The 14,254-nt window shown below is 38.6% G+C and overlaps 1 protein-coding gene across 16 annotated transcripts in view; it reads right to left on the reverse strand.

Annotated features, from left to right (window-relative positions):
• Window positions 1-13,243, reverse strand: part of MAP2 (microtubule associated protein 2) — a 373,092-nt gene extending 359,849 nt beyond the window's left edge. For 4 of the 16 annotated variants that reach the window (XM_069075251.1, XM_069075250.1, XM_069075256.1 and 1 more), the window contains exon 1: window positions 12,918-13,239. The gene's annotated coding sequence lies outside the window, so the exon portion shown is untranslated. Of the gene's footprint in view, window positions 1-12,917 lie in introns of all 16 variants that reach the window. The other 12 variants (XM_069075249.1, XM_069075248.1, XM_069075247.1 and 9 more) reach the window with 5 other exon arrangements.
• Window positions 13,244-14,254: the final 1,011 nt, after the last annotated feature.

Consider the following 14,254-nt stretch of genomic DNA (forward strand, 5'->3'; position numbering starts at 1 on the left):
CTCTCTCTGTCACTCTCTCTCTCTCTCTCTCTCTCTCTCTCTCTCTCTCTCTCTCTCTCTCTCTCTGTCTGTCTCCTCCTCAATGATATTATAAGGTTGAGTAGAACTAATCTATGTGGTATTGCTTGCTCTGCCCATCTACTGAATTTTCTGGTCATTAATTGCTTCAGTCCCTGGAAGTGGTGAGTATTACATAGGTCTTCAGTGAATTAATTGCATCTGCATCTCTCAGTGAAGGAACAAACCTTTTTTTCTTTTTACTTTCCTTCCTGAAGGATGCATACTGCACCTTTCAAATATTTGTCAAATAAAGGCAGTACAATGCCTAAGCAGCGTGGGTGCAGGTGAAGTAGCTCCCCGAAAGTGGTAACTATGGCAATGACTAATTCCCATTTAATTTACTGTCTTTTAGCAGTAACGGGGGAAAAAAGAAGAGGGAGTCAGAAGAATTGTAGGCATAGAAACAGAAAGACATAAGAGTAGGAAGGTAAGTGGAGGAACGATATAAGCACAGAGACCTACAGCCTCCTCTGTTCATTTCCTTTTGGATAAAAATAAAAAACTGAGGGAAATACTAAAAATAAGGATAATCTTTTAAAAGAGGTTGGTGGTACTATAGAACACTAATTAGTTTTGCTATTATCATCTAAGAGGAATTCTTTGCAAACACTGTCCAATTTAAAAGTAACCCTAATCAGTTCTGGGTACTGGCCTTGGACTTTAAAGTTAGGAGCTCTCTCTGTATGTGCCTACACCATCACTCTATGTATGTGCTTTCAAACCCACAATAAGATTCTGAATCTTTTCCCATTGAAAGCCAAGACACAAAAAAGGCCTTGAAGTAGGAGCCTGTCAGGTTGTTTTGGGTATTTTTTTGTTTTGTTTTCCCTGACCAAGACATAAATAGCCTTGCCCAGCTGCCTGCTGAGTGGTCCTAGGTTTCTGTGGCCTTCCCTTCTTTAAAGGAATATGAAAGTCAGTTGAATCACAAAATTGGGCATACCTGAGCAGTCACCTTACTCCACCCTTGGCCCAGGCTGCAGGACTGGAGCCAAAATTAGCATGGAGGAGGAGTAAGAGTGAGGGTGTATGCATCCCATGATATAATTAGGATATGTGGCTTCTAGTCCTCACTCTGTCCCTAACTACCTGTGTGACCTTGGTGGAATCACTTAACCTCTATAGGTCTCAGTTTCCTCCCCTCTAAATTGAGATGTTTGCTGAAGATGATCACCAAGTTGTTAATTTTAAAATCCTAGAATTTGCTGAAGTGTTGAACATGAAGCCTGATGTCAATTTCTTCTTATGGCCTAGAAATAATGTGTGGATATTGCAAACAAAACAAAACAAAAAACACAACCTAGAGTCAGAAGATCTGGCCTTGAATCCTAGTTCTCTAACCTTAGCACAAGTCACTTACCTGTTTTGAAACTCAGTTTTTTTACCTGTAAAATGGGAGCAATATTTGTATTATTTAGTTCATAGGGTGGTTGTGAGGAAAACACTTTATAAAATGGTACTATATAAATCTGAGACATTATCAGCATCATTATTATTAGTCTTTTCTAGATTATAAGCATATCCTTAGAAATGCAAATTATGAATATTTATATGTATATTTATATTGCTGGGTCCAGCTCTGTTATTTTTTATCAGTGTGGCAAACTCCCTGGTATATGGGGCAGGGGACAGGAGGGAGGATAGAGAGTTGATATGCTGCAAACATACAATTAAAATAAAGGGTGAAAAAGGAAGAATTTTTATGTTCTATTAATTTTCCCATTGAATTGTTTTGGTACATGTGTATGAGAGTTCCAATCTGTTATTTTATTCATGGAAGGAACTTCCAGTACAGAAACATTTCTCATCAATGCTGATTACTGTGATGTTTAAAAATTACCACACAAAATTCAGAGTTTACATGACTAGACTATGGTTATATGGCCAGGATGTTTCAGATGTAGATCTTGAACCCACACCTTAGGATCATAGTCTTAGAAGTGGAAAGAACCTCATGGATCACTGTGTTGCACTCAACATTCTCATTTTTTTTTTTAGCAATTGGGGTTAAGAAACTTGCTCAAGGTTACATGGCCAGTTATTTCTGGGTGTGGTGCTAAGTATCTGAGCCCGGATTTGATCCCCAGGTCATCCCGACACTGGGGCTGGTGCTCTTACTCGCTGTGCTACCTAGCCACCCCCAACATTCTCATTGTAGAGATGAAGAAACTGAAGTCAAGGAAATTAAGTTACTTACTCAAGTTGAGGTTTATAGTAATCATAAGAGGTAAGATTTGAACCCAAACTTCCTGACTCGATTCAATATTTCACCATTTAGAATGGGTGGAAATGTATATGTGTACACACACACACACACACACACACACACACACACACACACACACGCCCTTACTTTTCATTCTTTCTGATTAGTATAGTTCCTGACATATAGTAAGAGCCTTATAAATGCTTTTCAATTAACTGATTTTCCACTATACCATATTGATTCCCAAGCTGGATTTCTATGTATTATGCCATGCTGCCTGCCTCTCTCCAATGGAAAAAAAAAGATAATATTAAAAGGGAAAAAAAACCCCGAGATCTCATTTATAAGTCCACATATGCTCTTTGGGGTGAAACAAAGTAAAATGAATATTGCTTCATGGCAGAGTGGATAGAGTGCTAGACTTGGAGCCAAGAAGACTTGGGTGTGAATTCTACCAGACACTTAATAATTGTGTGACCAATGTTGTCACTTAACCTTCCTAAGACTCACTTCCCTTATCTGTAAAATGAAGATAATAATAACATCTACTATTAGGATCTATTACAGGATTGTTGTGTGGGCCAAATGAAGTAATGTGTAATAGATTATTCGTAATTGTCAACTTTGTTAGCATACTTTATCAACCTCAAAGTGCCATACAAATGTTTGTTGTTATCTTTTCCTGAAGAACATGGAGTGGTGGTAAAAAAAAAAAAAAAGCACATCAATATGTCTAATTTGTTTCTGAGAAAAAAGATTTGATGCTACAATTCCAAAATTGTTTTTCTTAATTAGTATTGACCTAGTCAAAAAAATTAAATATGGGCAATTGCTGTCAGTGAAAGCTACAATGAATCCAAAGTATATCTATTAAAAAGTTGATTTTCAGCTCAGAAAACATTTTCTTTATCCAGAAAATGAAAGGCAGCCCCTGATGAATGGCCAAATTCTACAAATATAAAACAGAAGATAAAATAAAATGATGAGTATTAGATAATACACATTCATGAAGTCCCAGCAACACCAAAATCCTGCTATTTAAGTGGGTTTTAACATCATTGTTGACATAAAACTAAGTGTTCACTGGTCTCCTCGAAACCAAGATTAAAAGGGCAAAAGTAAGCATTTCATAGAATGATAGATTTAGAGTTAAAGGATAATCTAGCCCAACTCTCATTTTATAGAAGAGGAAGGTAAGGACCAGAGATCTCAGTCTTGCCCATAGTCCTCAGTGTGCCCACAATCTTATAGGTAGCATGTGGCAAAGATGCTATTTGAATTCAGGCATTCTGAAACCAAAGTCAGTACTTTTTCCCACATCACCACAAAAATATAATGGTTGTGAGAATCCTTCTGGTTATTCTTATAGAAATACATGGAGAGTAATGAGCCAGATCATAGTACAATTAGATTCAGAAATGGTTGAATGTACAGAATGAAAGAGAAGCCATTAATGGTTCCATGTCATCTTTGAAGAAAGCCCTTAAGGGAGTGTCTCACAAATGTGTATATGACTGTGCTAATAAATATTATTATTAATGACTAGCAGAAAGGCATAGATGACATGCTTATTATTTGCCTATGACACAAAAAGTGTGATGGATATCTAATTCAATGGGTGACAGGATTTGAAAAGCTCTAGACAAACTAGACTATTGGATTGAATCAAACAAAATGCAATTTTGGGAGTGATAAAGTTGTATACTTGAGTTAAAAAAATCAATTTCAGAAGCAGAATGAAAGATGCTATGGCTGACTAGATAGCAATTGTTTTTTTAAATAATAGCTGCAAGTTTTTGTGAATTGTTAAAACTCAAAATATCAACAGTTGTGATATGGCAACCTCAAAGAAATTTTTTAAATGAATTCCATTAGGAATGACACAAGTTACAGAAGTAAAGAGGTGATACCATACCATACACTGATTAAAATCATTTGAGGTACTGTGTTCAGTTCTGGGTATTACATTTTGTAAAGAACATTGATAAGCTGAGGAGTGTCCAGAGGGAGGAAAACAGGATGGTGAAGAGCATTGAGTGTATGCCATGGAAGGATCAGTTGAAGGAACAAGACATGATAGCTGCCTTCAAGTATTTTAAGAGCAAGCATGAGAAAGAGGAACTAGACTCATTATGTTTGACCCCATAGTGAAGAACAAGGGGCACTGAATGGAAGCTTCAGGGAGGCAAATTTAGGCTGAATTAAAGAAAATCTTTCTCATAATTAGAACTATCTAAAAGAAAAATGGGCTGCTTTAGGAGGTAGTGAGTTTCTTCTCAAACAGAGGGTTGATCTACCCATTTGCCAGGTTTGTTATGATGAAATTCTCCAGATATGTATTATACTAGATGGTTAAGGCTCCATCCAATTTTGAAATTTTGTGACTCCACAGTGTCACAAAAGGAATATATGCAAGGACAATTCTTTCTCAGGAGTCATTTGTAACTAGATTTGACCATTACATGGCTGGAATGCATAGTTTGTTGGAGTGCATAATTCTGAACTGGATTGCTGGGTTATACAAAAGCCAAAAGATATGTCTTATTCTTTTAATCAGGGGATATTTCTTGTATGGCTTCAACTGCTTTCATCCAATGATCCAAATAAAGCCTCTATAATCTTTTAAAATTGAGAAAGTATTTATAATATTTAGTTTATTTTTGATTGAGGGATTCAGTCTCAGGTTTGATTGTATTAATTGGGACCCCTACAATTTGAACAATAAATGAATGAATTCATTATGCTCTTATGTGCAATATTGGGAATACAAAGACAAAAACATTCCCTAACCTCAAGTGGATTACAATCTAATATGAAAAAGAAAAATATAATAAAGTAGATACAAATAAGATACATACATAGTAGAGGGGCTGTAACCTTAGAAGAGAAGGCAGGAAGGCTCTAGTTGCTGGGCAAGGGGGTGATGGTGGTGTGGGAAGGACCCTTCCATAAGGTCATATAACACTAAGAGGAGGTGGTGAGTGGAATGGGGTTTGGTGGGGAAGGGTGTGGGGGACAGCCTGGGTAAAGGCATGGAGATCAGAGATGTTATGTTTAAGACAGCAGATTGTGTAGAGTGGAATATAAGAAGATTAGAAGGTAAAACAGGGCCAGGTTGGGAAGAGCTTTAAATGCCAAACAAAGAACTTCAAATGATCCTGAGGGAGCTGGTATACACTGGAGTTTGATGAGTAAAAAGCCTCAGCATTTGATGACAGATTAAAAAGAAAACATGTACCCTACTTTGTCTGGATCAATTACAGATTTTTCTCCTAAATTTTCAAATATCATAGATTAATAGACTTTTAGTTCAGCCCCTTCATTTTACTGATTAGGAAGCCAAGGTTCAGAGAGGTACAATGTTTTATCTAATCTCATCTAGCTAATTAGTGGCAGATCTGCGATTAGCCTAAAATCTAATAATCTAATCTGGTGCTCCTTCCTCTACAATATATACATACACACATGCATGCATATATGTATGTGTGCATATTTACATATATTATACACTCAATAAATGTGTGTGTTTATGTATATACATATGTAATACATGTAAAAAGTACTAGCATTTCAGAGAAAAGAATTCTACCTTTCTGGAATGGAAAAACCTGGAAAACTCCTGATTTAAATTATTTGTAATATAAACTTTTGGCCTAATCTAATTCACTTTAGTATTTCAATTTACCCTGAAGAAAAATTTCTAATGAGCACTCTAAAAATTTCTACAAGGAAGCACTCAAGGCCTCAAAATAGAAGAGGAGGGATGGGAACAAAATAATGTTAAGGTAGAAAAACAAAACAGATTCTTTCCTTCCCCACCCACTGAGAAAAATGTGTTCCTCTGAATGCATCATCTTCCTACCTTCATGTCCAACTACAAAGAACAGAACAATTTTCATATTCTCTTCCCCTCCTTTCTCTTGTCAAGGACCATTTGAAAAGTTTTACTTCTTCCTTTGTTGTTTCTTAACTGCTTTATGAGACTGAAATAATTTCAGAAGAATGATTCTCCTTGGAGAATTTCAAGAGGTACTTTGTTGTAGTGCCTTTTCTTTATTTTGTAATGTGTATAAGTATATAGCCATTGATAACAATATCCTTGCATTATTTTCCTCTTGCAGATATGATTCAGAACTTAAGAGAAATCTTTTTTCCTTGGCAATGCAATTCTCTTTTTAAAAATCAGAAGATGTACTATAAATGTACATACACATTTGCATATATACATGTATGCATATTTACACATACATTTTTATCTAGGAGAGACCTTGGAGATCATCAAGTACACTCTCAGTAACTTTAGAGATGAAGAAATAGGTGTAGGAGGGGTTAAGTGACTTGCCCAGGGTCATACAGCTAGTATCAATGATGAGTTCTGAACATAGTTTTTCCAATGCCAAGTGTAACATGCTAACTACTATGCCAGGTTGCCATGTAAACACATGTACACACATGCATGTGTATACATACATATTTAATATGTAGACATCTATCTGTTAAATTGTTATAATTTTTCAAAAAATTATATTTTCTCATGATTTTTGTGAGGAAAAAAACCACACCTCTACATTCAAATTTAGCACATCAAATGGAAGACTAACATGATAACTTCACAAAGGATCATGTTTACAAGATGTAAACTATTGTTACCAATTCAATAAACATTTATCAATCACTTGCTCCAGAAATCAACTCACCATCCTTGGTACTTCCCAATCCAAAACTCCCTCCACTGGCGACCACTCTCCTTTTAAAATGTAAGCTCCTTGTTGGCCAAGGATTGTCTGCCTTTTTGTATTGGCATCCCCATTACACAGTGTCTGGTGAATGATAAGCACTAATAAACCTTGTTTTCTTTCTTCTTTTATTCCTTGTATAGCTTATATATTATGTCTTTCCTTGTGAGGCAATTATCACTAAGTGCCCTCTGTGGATTATATGTTTCCCCAAAATTTTCCACAAATTTCATTGGTATATGTTGTTCATTTGCATCAGTCATATTCAAGTTTTAGTGACCCTCATTTGAGGTTGTCTTAGCAAAGATGCTGGAGTGGTTTGACATTTCCTTTTCCAGCTCATTTTACAAATGAGGAAACTGAGGCCAATAGGGTTAAATGACTTGCCTAGGGTCACACAGCTAGTAAGTGTTTAAGCCTGGAATTAAACTGAGGTCTTCCTGACTTCAGGCCTGTTGTCTATCCACTATATCACCTAGCATCCCAGTGTCACATAGCTAGCTACCCATTGGTATCTATGCAGCATCAAAAGAATGTTGGGTGGACCCTTTATAGCAGATTCAGCAGAGGGCATGGAAAAAATGGACAGATGTCTATATTGCTGGTGAGATCACAGATCAATGGGGTATGTGCTATGAGATAAAAAGATAATCCATATCTCTCATCTACCAAGCTCTGTGCTAGGCAAGGGGCATAAGGCTACACAGGATGAAATAATTTCTTCTCTCAAGGGGTTTATACTATAAAGTAACCTTGCCCTTAAGGCTCTTACTACCTAGTAGAGTCAGAGCCTACATCTATATACCAGCTTTGTTATTTACTAGCCTTATGACATTGTCAGTTCATATCCCTGAACTTTGATTTTTCTTATCTGATAAGTAAAGAGTTGAGAGTAAATTCCATTGCTCAAGTTGAAGGGGCATCTAGGTGGCACAGTGGATAGAGTGCCAGGTCTGGAGTCAAGATGACCAGAGTTCAAATTCAGTCTCACAAGTTTACTAGCTATATGACGCTCAGTAAGTCATTTCACCTCTGTTTATCTGTTTCTTCTTCTATAAAATGAGAATAATAATAGCACCTACCTTCCAGAGCTGTTGTGAGGGTCAAATTAGATAATAATTGTAAAGCACTTAGCATAGTAAGCACTGCATAAATATTAGCTATTATTGTTGTTGTTATTAAGTATAATAAAAAGTTGGGTGTGAGAAGGACACAAGGGAGAGAACAAAGTCCAGGAAGGGGACCAAATCAGTCCTTGGGACTCATAATAAATGAAAAGTGAAAAGAACCCACCCTGAGGCATGGGATTCAACTCTGGACAAAATATGTCTACCTGTACGATTTGCTTCCTCAATGCAGAGTTCAAGCAAGCTCCTGATATATAATTTCATTGAAGGGCTGGGGGCAGTGTCATTAAGCTTTTGCTATTATTCCACATAACACTTAATGCAATGCTATGCATATGGTGAGGACTTAATAAATATACAGTGAATAAATGAATAAAAAAATACTGTGCTGTCGATAGCTCAACTGGTATAGATACAGTGATGCCATTGATGAAAAAAAAAGAGGAAATGTATTATGGGTAGAAGGTGCTAGACAAGTGAAAAAAGGTCTAGAACAGAATGAGTGTCATTTAAATACCAAGAAGAAAGGAAAGGTTTGGAGGGAGAATTCAGTGAAGAGATAAAAATAATGTCTATAAGCAAGAAAGATTATAAGGGTTGTAGTGTTTTTCTGTTTTGTCTTCCTAGAATCAAGTATAGTGCCTACCACATAGTGATTGCCTAATAAAGGTCTGTGGAAGCCATCAACCAGATTCTAGCTACCCCAATGCTATGAAAGCATAGATGGACTCAAAATGGAAAAAGTTGTGATGTGACTTAAAGGAAGAGGTGGACTGAAAGACCTTATTAATATGCTTAGATCTTCTTACCCTATGTATCATAAGAGCTCACAACAGTTCTTTCAGAATCATTATAAAGGTTCACATGTTTCACTCCTGATTTACCTAAATGTCTATTTCCAGTTTTTCAATATATCATTAAGACATGAAATATTGATCTGTGGGTGGTACCATCAGTTAATATGATTGCTATTTTGAATTCTTTAATCTGATTTGATAATAATTAAGAGAATTGAGAAATAGATTACTTGAACCATAAAGAAACATGGTACAAGGTGGTTTTGTGGAAAGGTCCCCAGAGTTGGAGTTATGGGATGTGGAAAAGATTACAGGATTTAGAACTATTAAGAACCTTAGGAGGGTGGCTAGGTGGTGCAGTGAATAGAACACTGGCCCTGGAGTCAGGAGGACCTGAGTTCAAATCAGGCCTCAGACACCTAACACAAAACTAGCTGTGTGACCTTGGGCAAGTCACTTTACTCCAACTGCCCTACCTTACCCCCTACAGAAAGAAAAAAAAAAAGAACTTTAGACGGAATTTAATCCAATTCCCATTTTAAAGATGAAAAAAGTGGAGATGCAAAGGGACTTGAAAAGTCATAGCTGATACATAATGAACAGAGCCAGATAAAACCCAGCTCTTCTCAATAAACCCAATTTTGATATCTAATAATTATATGATCATGGCTAAGTCATCTAACTTCTTCAAACTTGGATTTTCTCACCTGTAAAAGTCTTGTAAGCTCCAATACTATCTACCCAATGACAAAAGAAGGTTTTGTGGACCCCTTGTGGTGGATTTCTTGGATGCCATGATTATCAGCATAACAATGAGTATCTAACAATCATATATCTAGATCTGAAATGGATCTCAGCTGTCAAGTTCCATCCTCTTTATTTTACAGATGAAGAAACTGAAGTCCAGGAAAGATAAGTGAGTTATTCAAGGTTGCTGTCTACCTTACAGGTCTGTTATGAAGAAAATGCTTAAATGCTATACAATTGTGAATTATTATCAGAAAATACAAAAACTAAAAAATCACTGAGACAGTTTCACTTCTAATATGGAAGAAATATGGACATAGCAATTTATACATTGAGTAAAATGCAATCTCTTTTACATTAGCATTAACTGCTTTTTAGAGGTCAACAGTCAAACTGTATTTCTCAAGTTTTAGCAGCAACAGGGTGTGTCATAAATCTAGTCAAAGGTAACATTGCACATTTGGATCACAAGAATACACATCAAAAAGAAAAAAATCTCCCAAAGCATCCTTCTTCCTTTTCCCTTCTGATAATCAGAAATTTTGAAAGCGGAATTAAACCAAAAGTGGTGAAAGAATGAAGTTGTCCCTTTGGGCTTAAAGGGTCTGTGCCAAAATTCCATTTCAGGCCACATGTTTCTGGCCAAGTTCGAGCTTCCTGAAAATATATAACATGAACACATACATACATAATTAATTTAACTTAGGAGAGCATTACTGGATGCTGTTGTCAGAAAAGGAGTTTTGATCCTGACATCTGAGATTTCTATGCATATGCTGTTTAGTTACAACTAGGAGATAGTTTACAATCTTAGGGCTCCTGAAATACCTTTTGGAGTGACCTATGAAGTAAGCACTGTGCCACTTTCATTGGGTAATGCTCTCTCAGCACATTCTTTTTCATTCTCCTCCCAAACCCTGTTCAAGGTGCTGTAAGCATGTCATTCATCAGGGAGGGAAGAGGGAGTTGCTGCAGAGAATTGAGTAAGTCCTGAATCTGAGACTCCTCCTAAGTCCATTGGCTCTGAAATCCCGTAGTCTAGACATAAAGGGAAGCCTAAACCAGCACAGGTGCAACCAAAGAGAACCAGATTGTTTGCTAGGAAAAGAACAGTAATAGGTGAAATAACAGAGGTTAGAGAAAATTAAATTGTTAGAATAAAGAAAACTCATTTCTGAAACAAGGCATTTGGATTGCAAAGGTCTAACAAAAGAGTCACCATTTTTTAAGGGGAGGGACCTCCCACAAAACTGTTGGAAATGCACAATAACCTTATGCCAAACTGTAAAATGAAGAACATTTAAATAAGGTACATAGTAAAAATTTTACAACAGTGGTCCTAAATATACAATGACATTCTGCTCAGCAAATGCTTATTTTAAAAAAATGAACTTGTGAAGATTAAATAAAAATGACCAGAAATAGAATTTTTAAATGGACACATAGACCAGAATAACATTCTTGGTTGAAAAAGAAGCTTAGTATATGTAAATATGCATTTGTGTACATATATGCATATATACACACATGTAATATAAATATTATACATAAACATATATGCTGATTGGGACACCAACTATTCATGAAACCATGAGGATTCTTTCCAAAATGCACACACCTACCCAACAAAAGCAGGACTTCACCAACCTTCATATAAAAGGCTATAATCTTCCTCTCAGTCATAAATGCTACAAAGGGACCTAGGAAGTCTTTTTTGTCAATCTAATTTCAAATAAAAAAATCATAATTACCCACAGCCTAATCATAGAGCAAAGATTTACCTTTACTTAAGGCTGGTACCTGCAGCCCATGCATGGGACATTTTGCATAATTTCTCTTACATAAAAAGGCTTTGTTCTCCACCGCCTCACTGCGGCTGAAAACCTCTATTTCAGTTTGCAGTCATTTCCTTCTCTGGCTGGTCTTTTTAAAATAAATATTTTAAAATACAAATTAATTGTCCTTATAGAACACCTTCTGTGCCCTACAAACACAAACCTCCCAACAATATTCTTTGTCTTGCATTATAGCTAACCCAATTTCATTTTACAACCCCTCAACATTCAAATAACAAAAATTCTTGGCCAAAAATGAACTGTCTCAAATGTTTTTGTCTCTTCCCCCTTTGAAATAAATAAATAAATAAAAACCATAACCCTTTATATTTTCCTCTTTTAAGGGTTTTACACTGAGAGTACTCTGATGGGATGCACACAGCAGATGGTACATGGCAACCATCCCAAATAGGCTTGTTGCTGGTAAAAGCTTTTTATTTTCTGACAAAAGCCTTTTAGCCCTGTGATGCCAGTCGGGAGAAAATCGATTTCCCAGTTTGCAGGGGATGGTCTTTCTGAATCCTGCCCCTTGCCTCCTTTCCCTCTCCTCCCAAACCCACATCCCCACTCCCACCCCCTCGAACACACTTTCTTGAAATTTCCATCCTTAGACAAAAGAGGAGGGTGGGGAAGGGAGGCAACACTGCAGTCCAGAAACAACCATCATTAAAAAAAAAAAAAGATTTAAAGAATGAAAAGAGCAGCTATATTGGGTGGTGCTTTCAACTTCCTTGCTAAAAGGTTATTTGGATTTTGAACTTCAAAAATTTCATGTTTGTTGCTTTTGCCCGCCTCCTCCCCCCACCTCCTTTTTTCATTGGGGGGAAAAAGAATTTTTCCTTTATTCTGGTACTAATAAATTGCATGGAAGATGCCTAAAACGACAGGGCTGCTTTTTCACTTACCCGTCATCGTGAAGCTTGCAGTAAGTTAAATGCAGTTAGATAGGAAATTAAAAATAAATACCTAAAAATCCCCCTCCCCCCATCCCCCTCGCTTCTTTTTCATTTGCCTCCTGTACCACTGCCTATTCCCTCATACTCTACTGATCACAGGTAATAACAGCTCTCGACAAGCTGATATTAAAGCATGACAAAGTACAAGTCTGCAGTCCATGGACCCGAAGAGTCCCTCACCTAGACAGGCAAATAGATGGACAAGAGGAGCGCGCCCACACAGCAGGGGTCCTCGAAAGCTACGGACGGTTTCGGACACCGCCTGGCAGGTGGGGGCTTTGACAGCTCGGCCAATTTCCACCCGCTTCCAAGGTGGCCTGGCGGCAGGGGACTGAGGGGTGTAGGGGTGCTGGTGGGGGAGGCGTTTCTCGCTCCCATGTAGGGCGACCTCTTTTTGGCTCCTAGGTGAGGAGGGTTGGGGAAAGAGCCTCATATCTCATAGGTGTATCTTACCTGGGCACAGATCCTGGGCGCTGCCGCCACTGCCACTGCCACTGCCACTGCTGTGGACCGGACAGCTCAGGTCCCGGGGAAGGAGATTAGAGGAAGAGGGACAGGGGGTATAGAGGAGGAGGAGGAGGAAGCAAGGCGAAGCTAAGCGAGAGGATGCTGCTGCTGCTGCTGCTGCGGCAGCCGCTGGGTGAATGTCCTACTGCAGCCCAGGCACTCAAGTCTCAGTCTGGGAGCAGTCTCGGGACGCCTCCTCTTCAGCTAGCCCGGCCCCAGAGCCACGCCTTCCAGCTCTGCCCACCCTCTCCCCACCCCTCCTCCTCAAACACACCTCCCCCTCTTCCCAGCTTGAAGTCCCGCCCAGCTGGCTGAGAGCTCTGCAGATGCTGCTGCCGCCGCGGCCGCCGCTGCTGCTGCTGCTACCACCGCAGTGTCTTGGGTGGGAGGGGCGGGGCGCTCGTCCAGTCTGTCCTGTTGCTGCCACCGCCTCCTCCTTCCTCCCTCCTCCTGCAGCCAGCTCGCCGCCCGGCGGTGACAAGAATGTGGGAGCTCCAAGGAGGAAGCGGTCCAAACCACACACAGCTCAGCTCCCAGAGCAGGTTGCTGTATCCGCGCTGTCTTGTGTCCTAGAAGCCACATGTACAGGGTCTAGTTCCTATGGAGACAGGGGGCTAGAGCATGCTGCAGAGGAGCTTACAGGGCCGCCACCGTACCTGAGAGTCTCTTCACAGCTAGTCTCGGGGTTTTACTGTTTTTTAATCATTGTAGGAGAAAAAAAGGATCCAGCAATGTGTCTAACAGACCCCAGCAAAGGAAGGTTGCCTGTAAAACTTGGTCTTTTGTCTCCCCTTCGATACAGTGAACTATTAATGAAAATGCACCCCCAAAATGCATAAAGCATTCTTGCTAGCCTGGAACTGAGCTCTTTCATCTGTCTACTTGGAGAGCCCTGGGCAGGTGGTTAGGAGACCTATGTCCAGGTACCAGCACACGCAAGGAAGACCTGCATCTTGACCTTGGCTAGACAAACCTCCCAGCTTTCATGAGGAACAGTTTTTCTCAACTGTTATATGGTCACTATGATCCCAGCCCTACCTACCTCATTCATCGTTGTTAAGCTGTAATGAGATTTTTATCTATCTATCCATATATACATATATATACATATATATATATACACATATATATGTATATATTTCAAAAGTATATGCATATAAGGGCAATCCATCACTGAAGGAGGATGAGGAAATATCAAATGTCCACCCTACAAAAAAGAAAAAAAAAAAAGGAGCCAACTGCAATCCCTGATAACAAAAACTAGGTTGGAGAAAATAAAACTG

Source organism: Petaurus breviceps, unplaced genomic scaffold (assembly GCF_028583685.1).
Source record: "Petaurus breviceps papuanus isolate PSGF00001 unplaced genomic scaffold, PetGlider_PUasm1.0 90903, whole genome shotgun sequence".
Classification (NCBI taxonomy): domain Eukaryota; kingdom Metazoa; phylum Chordata; class Mammalia; order Diprotodontia; family Petauridae; genus Petaurus; species Petaurus breviceps.